This window comes from Lepidochelys olivacea, assembly GCF_965140295.1.
Source record: "Lepidochelys olivacea isolate rLepOli2 genome assembly, chromosome: 13".
Classification (NCBI taxonomy): Eukaryota; Metazoa; Chordata; order Testudines; family Cheloniidae; genus Lepidochelys; species Lepidochelys olivacea.
Window position 1 is genome coordinate 15,579,158 of NC_140423.1, and position 15,307 is coordinate 15,594,464.

Consider the following 15,307-nt stretch of genomic DNA (forward strand, 5'->3'; position numbering starts at 1 on the left):
TATCCTAGAATGAATTTCACCAGGCCCTGTCTCAGAACAAATGTATATATTCTTGATGTATAATGCAACACCTCCTCCCTTTTCTCCCTGCCTGCCCTTCATGAATAAGCTGTACCACTCTTCTCCAATACTCCAGTTATGAGATTTATCCCACCAAGGCTCTGTGATGCCAATTAAGGCATGATTTAGCTTACGTATTAATACCTCCAGTTCTTCCTCTCTCTTCCCCATACTTATGCATTTGTGAATAGACGTCTAGACGATTGAGCAGATTCCCCCACTGATTTTCCTCTTGTTGCTTCTATGACCCTACTGTAATTTTCCGTGTCCCACCCCCAACATCTAGCCCTCTGTTAAGGTCACATTTTTTAACGCTTACCTGTGGGCTTTCATCACCTGCCCACTTTGAACCTAGTTTAAAGCCTTCTTCACTAGATTGGCAAATTGGTGCATGAAGATGCTCTTCCCCTTCTTGGCCAAGTGGACCCTATCTCCTCCCAGTAGCCCCCCTTCCTGGAACAGCATGCCATCAGATGCAGGTGCCAGACAGGCAGTACATCTCCTGAGACATCCTGTCAGGTACCTCCATCCCCCTCAGCAGGGAATCCCTGACCACCAGCACCCTATGCTGCCTCTTGGATGTGGCAGCTATAAACCTCCCAGCCTTGGGGGTAGGTGACTCCTCCTCCACAACCACTGGGGTCTGCTTCTTACCTCCTGTTGCCAGTACAATATACCAGTAATGCATCTCAATGGATGGGGGACCTGGATGGCATGTGGAGCACTGTATACTGCCCAAGATGGCCAGCAGGTTAGATTTTGTCTCATTACTCCCTCTAGACCAGTGGTTCTCAACTGTGGTCCACTGTTTGTTCAGGGAAAGGCCCTGGCACGCTGGTCCAGTTTGTTTACCTGCTGCGTCTGAAGGTTCAGCCGATTGCGGCTCCCACTGGCTGTGGTTCGCCGTTCCAGGCCAATGGGGGCTGCAGGAAGGGCGGCCGGCACATCGCTCAGCCTGCGCCGCTTCCCACACTCACATTGGCCCAGGGCGGCAAACTGCGGCCAGTGGGAGCCACGATCAGCTGAACCTTCGGACGCGGCAGGTAAACAAACTGGACCGGCATGCCAGGGGCTTTTCCTGAACAAACGGTGGACCACAGTTGAGAACCACTGCTCTAGACCCACCCAGGTGTCTTCGTTTATGTTTAAATGGAATGTCCATGGCCCAGGTTTAAAACAACATGGTTTTCTTGGAAGAAAAAAGCTTCACTTTCTATTTCTCGACAAATGATTTGTTCTCAGAAACATTAAGGCTAAGTTTGACACTTAAATCTTTAATGTAGTCACAGGCCAGCTAGAAAGGGGCGGGGGTTTAGAATTAGTAGAATTCACTGTTTGTGGTGGTTGAATCCATGCTCTTTCCTTTTTGGGGGGCAGGAGGGCTAATAATGATGGTGGTGACAACCACCACCATTGACATCTGTTTCTTGGGTACCCCGGCGTACTATCCTAAGACCACAAATATTGCAATTTGATGTTCTAACTACATTTAAATAATGGTCCCAATGATGGAAGGCTGGTGCTTTCTCAAACACATACCTGGCAGCCATTGCGTACATTTTAAAAAATTTTCTTCAAATGGAAACTTTTCAGAATAGCTCAGGCTTTCTAAGGCAGCAGCAGCTGTCCTCTGAGATGGCGCAATAGCAGATATAAGTTCTTCAGGATGCCTTCAGAGCCCAAACCCATTGGCAGCAATGCTTTCTGAGGTGGCCTCTTTTTCTAATCCCACTAGCCAAGACCACTAACCTCAGAAACAGGATAGACCCTCAAACTGTAGTACCTATTCTCAACAGCAGCAGCAGCAGGGCCCTGACTCCCCTAGTAACACAGATTCTATGAAACCACACCTATAGACCAGGGGAGAGAGAGGGACCGTAGAGATTTTAAAGAGTTGTCTCAAGCTTGATTACAGAAGTAGCACTGGATCTTTTTCAAGGTGACTCAGGGGCCCCAGCAGTAACATAAGAGACATTTCAGGCAAGGAGGAAGCATCATATTCCATGAAAGGTTTCAGAGTAACAGCCGTGTTAGTCTGTATTCGCAAAAAGAAAAGGAGGACTTGTGGCACCTTAGAGACTAACCAATTTATCTGAGCATGAGCTGTGAGCTGTAGCTCACGAAAGCTCATGCTCAAATAAATTGGTTAGTCTCTAAGGTGCCACAAGTACTCCTTTTCTTTTTGCATATTCCATGAAAGGAGGCAAATAAATGGCAGGTGAGCCTCTCTCTGTTTTTCTTACATTAGTGCTGATAAAGTGGAAACCTTGTCAATTGTCTTTCCTGGCTGTTTCGGCAATATGTGCAGAAAAAAGCTCAAGTTGCTCACTCCAAGGAAGCTATTGTGTTACTATGTACATTTTGCATGAATTAAGTGTGATATTGTCCTCTTAATCTCTGTTGGGTTAAAATATAGTATCAATGTCAGCATAATGTTCAGTCAATTAAAGACTAGACTATGATTCTTCTCTGTCTGTTTAAATTGTATCTTGCAGTGTGTACTTGTGGAGAAAATACCACTAGACTTCATGGCATTCCTAACCATCTGCTTTTGTAAATATCAGAGTTGCGTGTGCAACTACAGTAACAGCACAGGCAAACTAGGTACACAATAGCACCTGCCTTTTTGAAAATCTAGCTTTAAATATTTCATGACACTTTCTGTGATAGTGGGAGTGTTAGCATGTTATTCAGGTCATATTCCAGTGAGGGTAATTCTCTTTGCCTACCTGAGACTACAAGAGGAATAACAAATTTATTTGAGCATAAACTTTCGTGAGCTACGGCTCAATTCAGTGGATCCACTGAATGCATCCGATGAATTGAGCTGTAGCTCACGAAAGCTTATGCTCAAATAAATTGGTTAGTCTCTAAGGTGCCACAAGTCCTCCTTTTCTTTTTGCGAATACAGACTAACACGGCTGCTACTCTGAAACCTACAAGAGGAATGTTATTGCATTTATTATCTTCTTCATTTCATGTCAGGAAGTATCGACCGATATACCCCTCCAATGTTCCATCCCATTAGTAGCTTCACTTCAATAGTGGATGAAGACGCTATATAAATGTAATATATTCAATATCAGCTTTTAAATGGTTATTATTTGTACCTGGTGGAAGTCGCAATGTGTGAAATGCTTTCCAAATAAAGACAAAGGCACATTATCTGCCCCAAAGAGCTTACATTCTTAAAAATGACAAAACAAAGAGAAGTTGGCCCAAAGATATTATGTCACCCATCTTGTCTTTCAAAACTAAGAGACATGAAAAGTAGAGGAAGGGGGACCAAAAGTGCCAGCAAATGTTGGCTACATTATGATAATAGTGAGCAGAAGGATAGTCCAGTGGTTAAGGCACTAACCTAGGACTTGGGAAACGGATTCACCACTGATTTCTTGTGTAACCTTCTATAAGTCACTTAGACCCAGATCTTTAAAGATAGTGGGATGTAGGCTCCCAAGTGCCTAAATCCCTTTTGAAAAATGAGGGTTAGGTGCCTAAATCAGTGAGACATTGCAACTCTGAGCGCAGCAACACCTACATATCTTTAAAAACCTGCGCCTAAGTGAAATGCTGAAGGGTAAAAAGGCCTCTTTGTGCCTCCTTCCTCATCTGTACAGTGGGAATAATAGCACTTTTCCCTACCTCACTGGACAAATTAAAGGACTGAGAGCTCCTCAAATGCTATAGTAATGAGAGTCCTGTAGATACCTAGATAATACAACACATGCTTAAGAAATAAAACATATAGTACCAGTATACTGAACCCCACATGGCAGCCATGTCCCAGGCCTCACTGCAGAGGTGAGTTTCTAGGAGAGATTTGAGGCAGGAGGGGGTAGCAGCTTTGTGAACTAGCTCAGGAAGGATGTCCTGTGAATTGAGGCAAATATGGAGCTGGTTGGTGGAGAAGCTGATTAAGGGGGTCTGGAGGCTGGTTGCATTGGTAGTGTGGTCAGTGGGAAGTGCATAAAGGGACTTGGATAGATGGCTTTGTAAGATTATTTTTCCCCATGAGCAAGATTGAGCAGAATAGAGGCCTCTGAAGATGGACACAAAATTTCTCTTTCCTAAAGGTACCCTAGTCCAGAGAGTCCAGTCCTTGTTTGCTGGATAGGTCCAATCCAAAACCTGCCTACTGTCCTACACCGGACTTAGTGAAAATCCACAGATGATTGAAATTGAAGGAGTGAGAACCGTATGAAGCAGTGGCTGGGGGCAGAGCAGGGGCTGGCTGGGATGCAACAGACCCTCCAGAGCACATAAAACAAGTGCAACGACCTGAACAATCCCAGGAGTGGGGAGGGAGGATCCAGGAGGAAGAATTTTATTCAGCATAGAAAAAAATGATAGCCTGGGGAAGGAAGCTGGCTGAACAAGGCTGCCTTAGGCAGTTTGCTGCTTTCAGCAAATTTCTGGCCATACCTCTATGGTACATACTATCCACCCCTTTAAAAACAACAGCCTCCTGTTTGCCATTTAAGCTCTCTATTAAATTAAGGCCCTTTTGTATCCCATGTGTTTGTTCTTTTCACTTTCACTTTTCATTTCCTCCTCTCTATTTTCCCCCTTCTACTACATCTCTCCTTATCTCTTCCACCAGATTTGTAAAGTCTAGTTTGCTGTATTGTGAAAATACTCGGTCCCTTTCCTTCCTTCTCTTCTTTTCCGGTGTGTCCCCCCCGGCCTTCTCCCTTCCCCTCCTCTGTTCCTCCTTTCTTCGCTCTGTGGATTCCCCCTCCCCAGTCTCTCTGAATGGATTCATCTCCTTCCAGCCTCTCTCACATACTCTCCTACTGCCCTTCCCCAAACCACTTTTGCCCCTGCACACGCCCACTTGCTTCACTCCCTTCCCCGCCCCAAATCATCTCTCCCTCCTACACGCTCCCCACCCAGGCACATGCAGAATTCCTTATCAAAAGCTCCCACCCTGAACTAAAAACCCACCAACGCAGCTAAAGGCTCTCCCCACAACACATGCACCCCCCCTTGCATGCACATACACGTAGGCTCCTCTCTGCACTCCCCAAAATATGTAGCCCCCACCCCGCTTTCAGATGCGGCCTCCCCTCTCTCCAGCTCCCCAGTGCCCAGGGTTCTCTCATCTCTTGCTCCTGACCGAGCTCCCTCTCTGACCCCCCTCATCCTGCTTGCATTACAGGAGCCCTTCCCTGCTGCAAACTCCCCGCGTCCCCCGGGTTGATAGTGCTGCCAATTACAGGGCAGTGTCCCCCCCGTCCCACACCCACCCACCCTTTTGCTGGTTGCAGGAGGGGGCTCCTCCTCCCTCAGGCAGGACCCGCCTCCAAGCAGCAGGTGGCTGCTGAGAACAGGAAGTTGACATTGTTCATCTAGTTAATTTCACACTCTTGTCACTGAGCTGCTGTGTGACAGGGGGTAGGAGCGGGGGATCACTCACCCATCACACAGACAGCCGGGGACTCCTCACCTCACCGTCCCATTCCGGATTATTTAGACAGACCAGAGTGGACCTTGCTTGAAAAGTGCCGCTGACTGAGCTGAGAGGTGATAACAGGAGCTCGGGAGATTTTTTTTTCTTTTTTTTTTTTTCTTTTTCAACTCCCGTTTCCCCTCATACTTGGAAGGATCTTGGGTTTTGGTGGGCGTGAAATTTACAGCTTTTCAGCCAGGGAGGTGAACTTTTTTGCCCCCATCTCCTCTCTCTGTTAATAAAGCAGGACTTGGCCGGGCGACACAGATGAGTTCCACCCATAAGGATCCGGAGTTTGACTCACAGCAGGGGGACCATGACCCAAATCAAAATGTCAGCCCTCAAGAGGAATTCGACTTCTCGATATTATTCGATTATGATTACTTGAAGTGTATAGAAGGTTTGTGGCGACTACGCATTAAAAAAAAAAAACAGCTTAAAACCCCGTGCCCCTGGATATGTGAAATAATGGCTTCAAAGTACGGAGAGTGTATGTACTATGTAGGGCTTTGTGCCCGGGATGAGCCTGGTCCTTCTAGACTTGGGCAGAAGTAACTGTATTTCAGGGGAGGGCTTGATTGCGCTCTCGGGAGAGATCAAGTTGTTTTCTCCAGTTAACCCTAAGGGGGCGGTAGGGAAATAATACAGTCTCTGGTGAGGTTACAATATCCGTTGTGGACCGTTCTTTGAGCTTCTTTGTATTAGCAAAAGGAAAGGAAGATAAAGAAAACTTCACATGCTACTCATCGTGCAGTAGCAACAGTGTATCCGTTAGACTATTTGCTTTGGTTGTAATGGGATGAATGACTAGAGAGCTGGCAGATGAATTTAATCACAATGGCAAAACACAGCCAGTGAACCCATGTAATATATACTGCCTTATGTTTTTAAAAAATTGGGTAATGCAGAAGAGAGCGAACCGTGATTTAAACTGCGTCAGATCATTTCAATTTGTTGTTTTTAAACACTTCCTTACTGTGGCTCCCACCCTGCAAAGACTTACCCACCTGCTGAATTTTACTTGTATGAGTTGTTCACCATTGTAACGTTACATGTGCATAAATTTTTGCAGGAGTGAGGCCTAAATTATACTTTACTGGAGTGACTAATACTGAGGGAAATGATTATTTTACAAGTTAGTTTTAGGTGAAATGTGTGGTTGCTTTAAAATTATTCTAGTGTTCAGATCCTTTATAAGACGATAGCAACCAATCGCTAAGGCAGGGTAGATTGGCTACATCTAGTGACTTGAATGACTGGAGGCACTCTCCTGCCCTTTCTAAAATACTTTGCACATCAGTGTCAATCATGCACATTTATGCAATGGAATTGACTATAGTTGAGGATGCCGTACTATACTCCCTATGACTAGCATCATCTTGAAGAGGGTATCTTGAAAGTTGAATTTAAAACCGGAGTCCTGTGTGCTACCTGACATCATAAATGACTGGGTTAAAGGACTAGATGGATTTAAAATTTTGAGGAGAAAAAAACTGGATGGGCCTGAACCAAAACCCAAAATCATTCCTGAATTTTGAGGAATTTTCTAGTTCCAAACTACAATTTGAGTCCATCCAGAAAAAAAGGGGGTGGGTGGGCATTTTTTATCCTGCTAAGCCCACATAAGCCTGAGTTACTGTGAAGGTTGATATGTGAATATATGCCTTCCCACTCCCCACCCCCAAAGTTACATGTTAAGCCGCTGGTTCTCAACCAGGGGTACACATACCCCTGGGGGTACGCAGAGGTCTTCCAGGGAATTTCATCAATTCATCTAGATATTTGCCTAGTTTTACAACAGGCTACATAAAAAGCACTAGCAAAGTCTGTGTAAACTAAAATTTCATACAGACAATGACTTGTTTATACTGCTCTATGTATTTACATTTCAGCGTATACTATAATATTTATATTCCCATTGATTTATTTTATAATGATATGGTAGCAATGAGAAAGTAAGCAAATTTTCAGTAATAGTGTGCTGTGACACTTTTGTATTTTTATGTCTGATTTTGTAAGCAAGTCGTTTTTAAGTGAGGTGAAACTTGGAGGTGCGCAGGACAAATCAGACTCCAGAAAGGGGTACAGTAGTTATGAAAGGTTGAGAGCCACTGTGTTGAGCTTTCCAGGCCTAATGAAACTAAGCATGCTTGATTTCTTACTATTTGTTAGCTAAGTGAGCTGTAGCTCACGAAAGCTTATGCTCAAATAAATTGGTTAGTCTCTAAGGTGCCACAAGTACTCCTTTTCTTTTTGCGAATACAGACTAACACGGCTGTTACTCTGAAACCTAAAATACACAGCGTTCCTGTCCCCTAAAATTTCCAGTCTAAACTATGTAGCAACAGTTGACAGGACACAGAGAAGGGAATAACTAGGATTTAGTTTTTGAGACAGAATCATTTTTTGTGGGCACTGCAAAAGAAGTTAATTTTCTAGGAAGGATTTGAATGAAGAGAATGTAATGGCTTGCCACATTGGAAATGGAAGAGTGTTTAGTGCATAGGGGGCTGTGTGGCAGAAGGAGATAAATTATGGCACGATTAGCACATAGATTCTTTTTATTGCTGCATTCCTAGGCACAAGCAATGTAATAGAAGCAGGATGGTTAATATAATCTAAAGTTTATCGTAAATCCACATTATCTGTTAGGTTTAATACAATTTCAAAGTTGCTAAAGTAAACCAGTGACTGTTAATGGCAATTATTTTAATGAAAAACATATTTCAGTGAAGTCTTCAGATTCTTTTTTCATTCATCTCTTAAGTGTAGAGGCTAGTGCTGAGTAGTCTTTAGTGGGAAACTCCACAGGATATCGTAGTACGTAGGAGGGTGCAGAAAGCTTCAGCTTTTCAACCGCACTAATGGTGAGCAGTGTACACTTGTAGAGAGATGTAACTTCCTTCTAGAGCCTGCTTTCCGTGTATTTGAATGGCTAGAAACCATAATTACTATTAATTTTGTTTGTTCCCAAGATGGAAATAATTAGCATAAGAAATAGCACAACAAAATACTAGCATTGTAATCTGGACAACATTCCCTGTCTTTGAAAAGACATCATTCAGAATCTGTAAGCAATTCGTGGACATCAGTAACCTTCAATGTACTAATGTTTACAATGGAACAGAAAATTTAAAATGTAAAGAAAAAGCTTTAATCCATGTCAAGCTAGTTGTAGTTGAAGGTGATTGGTTTTGAGAGATTTTGGCCACATCTCAGCAGGAACAAGGTAAACAGGTCCTTTTCAGTTTTAGATTCAAAACACAGCCAAAGCCATAGGAGTGTCTTTGGATCCTAGGTTTTGAATCCAGTTCATACATTCAGAGACATTGAGACTCTGGTTTTGCCTTATGGACTAGGATGCTCAGCCCACCTCTCCTGGCCAACCCTATAATAGCAAGTCACTGTAAACATGGCAAAGAGGATCCATTTTTTTGGCAAGGAAACAAATGTCAATTTCAGGCTTCAGGATTGGAGCCTGGGGGAAATTTGTTTTAGACAAATGAAAAAAAAATACTGTAACTTGACAGTGTCCTTTTAAGCTTGTGTCTTAAAACTAGTATCTATACTACAATCTGTTGCCATGGAAAAGACAGCAATATCCTTACTGAAAGCAGTTGGCCGTCTCCAGTGCTTATATGTGCCTGAGACAACAGGAACATGGGCTGCTATAAAAACAACAGAGAGAAAAAAAAGTGTAAATAAAAATCCAACCGTCAATATTATTAATATTGGATTTTCATCTCTAAGCCAAGCATTTACATAGGCAGGAGTGTAGCAAAAAGGTGCCACTTTCCACTTTGCCTTTCTTTTTTAACTTTGATCTTAAGGTTTTCATTAGCTATCTTCTTCTGATGGTAGTAAAACTAGAAATGCCAACTAGTAACAGGCTGAACTGAGAGGTTTGTTTAGATAAACAGACTTCTGGAATTCTGAAAAGAGGGTGTGTTGTACTGTAGGGATGAGCGGTACGTTTTCCCATGGTAACCGAAGATGTGTGTAATATTTTTTTATTCCCTTGAAGATGCACCTGACCAGTGCTTTGAGGACTTCTTAGTGCTGCTTTCTTGATTTTATTTAATTTTAAAACCTGACCTTGAGACACATCTTTTTCTGTTGCTCAGAGACAATGTCTTCTTGAAAACCCATCTGCTGAATTTCTTCCAGTCGAAGATCACCATTCTCCATTTTTGGCTGAGAGGCTACAAATTCTCATAAGCCTCTGATGGTTGGGAGTCAGAAAGGAACTTTGTGTATGAGCAGGTTACACCAACCATTCTGTACGGTTTTGTACATCTTAATAGATGTTTCAGAGTACTGGCTACCGTGGGATATAAAATGCTGGACTAGATAGATCTGATCCACTGATCTGTTCCAGGAAGGCAATTCCTATGTTCTGGAATGAGATGTGTTCTCTGATTGCTATCAGACAATCTGTTGGTGACTAGTTATGTTCCATTAATACTGAGGATTCAGAATGGGACACCATTTTTTGTAGAGTCATTTGAGACCCATAAAAATGTCTCTGTGAAATGATTGAGGACAAATTTTGCCCTAAGATACAAGCAAGTGCCACTAACAACAATGAAATTTGGTGTGCATATCTTGAAGGCAGCAGTTGTCTCTGCGCACAACCTTTTGCTAACATCTTCAATCCAATGTAGTTATAATCTTTTACACAGATTTAAAGGGACACTGCCAAAGTTGATAAGTCAAATTTGGGACCTGGCTTCTTTTGTTTTCAATCTCAATGTAATTTCCTCATTCCCTCCTCCCTCCCCCCGGCCTTCCCCCTTTCACAAAATAAAGTCTTTTTTACTGCTTTTATTAAAAGAAAAAATATCAGCATTCCAGTCCTGGTAAATAGCTGTACAATAAACAAACCAATATGCACAGCCCAGAGTTCATCAGCAGCCCTGCAATAAAGAATCCAACATGCACATTAGAGAGAATTACTCTTACTTATGAAACCAACTTTCACTCTACACTTCCAAGTAGTTAGTATAAATAACAGAAGAAAGGGCTTTTTCAAATATATGAAAAATATCTTTACTGTGTCATTTCAATTACGTAGTTTATGTAATTTAACATTCTATGGGCTGGATTCTCCTTTCACCCTGGTGCAAATAAGAAATAACTCCATTAAAATCAAGGGAGTTGCACTGTTGCAAAACTGGTATGAGATCCAAATCAGCCCATTACTTTGAATTCTCTTGATTCCTGCATCCTGGATGGTGCTATCTTTAGCTTTTCTGAGATGATTTTTCACAAATCCATCATGGTTGTGCTCTGTCTCTAAATTCATGCTAATTGGCCAGATCACATTTGGCAGTCTAAGCAGCTTTGAAGTTGCAAGTAATACAAAATACGAGAAACTTTCATGCTGTGGAAATCTTGAATATACAGGAGCCTGAGGCAGCTTTCCTTCCTTATGCACTTTAACTGCCCATCAACGTCAGGAGAGTTTTGGAATACAGAGTTTTTGACCCTTAAACCCACTTATTTTTCTTCTGTGTGGCTTAATTTTATGTGTTCTTAAAAATAAACTCGAGTGACAATTCTTCTTCATGTAAGCTAGGGTGTGTGTGTGTAGGGGGCGAGGAGTCTCCAATCACCAGGTGGTTGTATGAGCTTTCTGATGCATTTGGACATAAGTTTAATATATCTATATCTTATTATTTATATTATGGTAGCACCTAGGAACCCCAATTGTGACAGGCACTGTAGAGCCAAGCACCAGAGAAGACAGCCCTTACAACAGAGAGCTTGCAGTCGAGGTTTTAGGATGCCATAGATGGGTGAAACAGACATAGCCTTAAAGCTGTGGGGTTTGGTTAGACAGACGGAAGTGTGGATGCCTGTCTGAACCTAGGGAGGGCCTCACAAGAAGACTCAAAACCCCACCGCCCAAAAAATTCCCCCAAACCTTTCCCAACAGGCTCATTGTACCTGTCATTATCTGCTTGCAAGGAAGGAGACTCTGACCCCCTTTGCTGCTTTCAGGGGAAGAGCACTAGGGCCATTCCCCCTAACATCTTCTATGGGGGAGCAGTAGTATGCGGCTTCTCCCTGCCTCTTTCTCTCACCCCAAGGTGCTCCTGTTTCTCTCCGACCTGAGGTCCTGCCATTTGTCCCCCCTGCTCCATTTCAGTTTATTTTTCATGTTCACCCAACACCACTGATGCATCTTTGTCCCCACCGCACAACTAATTACCCCCCTCACTCCACTGCACAAGCCCCTACAGTGAAGCTGTAAAAAAGTGGATGGTCAGCCCCAGGGAGAATTTCTGCCCTCCGCCCCCTAGACTTGCTGGCCAAGCTATGCATTTGCTATGGTTCTATCATCACCTGGAAGGGAAGGGGCCAGGGTAGTGCAGCCACTCTTTGGGGCCATCTGGCTGAATCCTCCCCCAGGCACTCCCAGTGTTTGGGCTGCTCTGCACTTTTGCTGGTGCCTGTGAATGCAGATGGAAAGCAGCCAGGCAGAGCCCTCAATTGGCTTGCCCCGCATGTGGAGAAACCACCTTACTTCCCCTCTCAAAGGCAGGAGACTGGCATTGTTTACAAAAACAAACTGCTGCGGTGCTCAAGCAGGGGAGCTGGGATGTTGGCTGAGCTTATTCCTTCCTGGAACAGAGTCCAAAACCCAGCAACTGCGCTAGCCAGACAGGGACTATTGAGAACTATGTGTCTGCTAATTAGGGGCCGTATCCTGCTTCCACTGAAGTTAAAAGGCAAAACTCCCCGATTTCAATGGGAACCAAATTGGGCCCTAAATGAAAGAGTGGAATTGCTGCTTCGCACCAACCTTCTCTTCTTTCTTCCTGCAGCAAAGTCACAATGCTCTATTTGTAACATCACGATCATTTCTATGGCGACAGACTGTGATGTCACAAACACATGGGTTATAGCCATACCACTTCAGACAGTGATTTCATTGCATCTCCTAAGCTCAGCAGAGTTGGGATTTGGATGGGAGAATTCCAAGAAAAACCTAGGTACTGCAGGAAGTTATGTTGATTCAGTGTGTGGCAGCCTTCCCTCTGAAGCAGACCTGAGCCAATATACCAGAGTGGTTCTAGGGAATTCACTGGTTGCTGGAGGTGCTCTCTTTTGCATGAGAAATAATACTGAGGCCTTGGCCATTTTTTTTGGTCAGTGAAGATCCTCAGGCATGTTTTTTTCACGGCGATGTTCAGAGATGTTCTGCTTAGTGCCTTGATCAGATTCCAGTGATGCTGCCTGCTCTATTGATAACTTATGCAGATGGTTTTAATTTTCACTGTGTGTAGTGTTGCTGGCATGTTATCATAGTGGGTGAGCGATCTCGGATGATATAGTCTGTAAAGGTCTTTGGAATGTCTGAGGATGAAAAGTGCTATATGAATCTAGGTTCATGTTGTTGCTTGTTGCTGTGAATCATAGCAGGAATGCGAATTCCCCTGCTTGACCCTGGAGTGAAAGTGACTGTTGAAGTATTTTGTTATGTTAATAATAAGCAAAGTGATCTTAGAATGATGCTCATCACAATAATTTTATTGTATTAATAGTTCTTCAACATTTATTCTTGTGTGAATTAAAATTTGTCTTTATTAGATCTCTGCAGCTCATTTTAAAAACATATGAAGGAGTGAGGTCTGTTAGCAGCAGCATCTTTGAAAATTCCATATATAGGACAATTTCTTTTCTTTCCTCTTGCCCTCCATGCACACACACACACACACACTCCTGAAAAACTGCACCACTTAACAAATGTAGCTAAGGATCTGGAGCCAGGAATTGTAATGCTTCCACATTGTGCTATCTCATCATCAGTCTGTCTATGTGCTCATATCACATTGCTATGTATGGTAGGGACCATAGTTGATCTGGGAACTGAAACATGCAATCATTTTACTGTTCCTTGGTGTGAAATCGATCAGCCTAGAGAACCGTCCCATGATTACTGAGACAATGTAGAAGTTTAAGTTCCTATAGTGTTGAGATCAGTCCTGCTCTAGTTGGGGGGCTGATTTTGCTCTCACTTACACCAATGTAAATCAGGAGCAATTCCACTGAAATCAAAGGAAGGGACAGTTTGCATGAATGAGAAGGGGCATGTTGCCTTGTACAGTAGTGGTGTGGGATGAGTTCCTCTTGTATGAAATGATGTGTAGGATCAGCCTCTGGGGTTAGGTGCCACAGAACTTGGGTGATCTGGATGACAGTCAGTTTCCATGGATACCAAGATTTGATAATTGAGATCAACAATGCCAAAATGTATCTGGCTCAAGATTTAGTTACTTCTAATTTGTTATCCCTATAAGCAGTCTTTTACTGTGATGAAATAAGGCAACTGCTAACAGGAGCCTGAAGAAATCTGCAAGTGGGACTCTGAGAGCCTTCTGTGGCTCTGTCAAATAAACATTTGGGAGGCATTTTTGAGGCATAAAAAATAAGGGGGGAAAAAACCACACAGAATTTCTGTTTAAATGCAGCATCCCAGAGGCTGTGCAAAATGTGCAGAACAAAAAAACAGAACTAGTCAACATTAGTGGGTTTTGGTATTTTGGGTTTTTTGTGAGTGGGGGTCATGTTTTGTAGCAAATTAGAAAGAGTCATTTTACCAGGAACTCAGAGCATATTATATTTTTTTTTCACTTGGAAAGTGATCTGGGAAAGTGGGGGAATAATGAGTTTACGTTTATAAATAAAGATGGATTTGAAACAGGGAAGCCAACTTTTGAATTCCTGCATGCTTTCAATGCAAAACTGCCATTGTATCAGGAAAAAAGAAATACTAAAGGATGTGAAAAGTCCCCTGAAATAAAATGTAATTGTGTATGTGAGAGCGTGAGCAAACATTTCATGGAAAAACATACAGTGCACAATTGGCACCTCCCGCGTTACACATGTAATACTGGTCTCTTGCATGGAGTGCTGTTTGGGAATGACTAGGTGAATAAGGTGGAACAGTTATTTAGATATTTTAATGATGGGCTGTTCGTCTGCAATAGGTACAGCTGGCCTCAGGGTGAATTCATTATTATATTGTCTATAATTTTGTTCAGTAAAAAATATCTGTCAGGTGTCATTTTGGTGAAACTGTATCAGCAGTGCAGCTAACATATGTGTGTTCATTAAGTCTGGGGGTCAAGTGCTGCTCTCACTGGGCATGATTCTGCTCTCACTGACAGATGCTATTCAGGAGTAATTCCACTGAAGCTGATAGCAGTGGACTGGTGAACCCCTGTGTGAAATCAGAATCAGGCCCATTGACATCAGTGGGAGTTTTTCTATTGACTTCCAAGGCAGTTGAGCGGGGACTGTGCTTGCAGTTGCAGCCCCTGGGCATCCCACTCTATTTGAAAAAAATCTAGATTCTTAGATAATTATAGGCTTTGGCCTACAACCCTACTTGCATAAGCAGAGATTCTAGGATTGAGCCTTGACGTCTTCTGCCGAACCATGTACTCCTTATTCAGACAAAATGCTCTTTGACTTGAAATCAAGAAATAATTTGCCTGAATAAGAAATAGGTTGGCTTCCTTGTACATATTTAATTTGTAAATACTAACTGTACAGTAAGTTTTCTGATTACTCGTGCTCACTTGGTTGGGACTTATTGCATGCTTTGTTGAGGAAATATGAAGCCAAATAATCTGTCACACAGAATTATTGGGCGACACAAGCTATGTGAGACAATATCTTTTATTGGACCTTCTGCTGGTAGAAGGGACAAGCTTTTGAGCTCCACAGAGTTCTTTTGGCCTGGAAAAGGTAACCAGAGATAAAAACAAGGTGGGCCAGATTGTT

General features: G+C 42.8%; 1 protein-coding gene across 2 annotated transcripts in view; it reads left to right on the plus strand.

Moving 5' to 3' along the window:
- Nucleotides 1-15,307, plus strand: part of NFATC2 (nuclear factor of activated T cells 2) — a 131,913-nt gene that overhangs the window by 11,602 nt on the left and 105,004 nt on the right. The window lies entirely within an intron of this gene.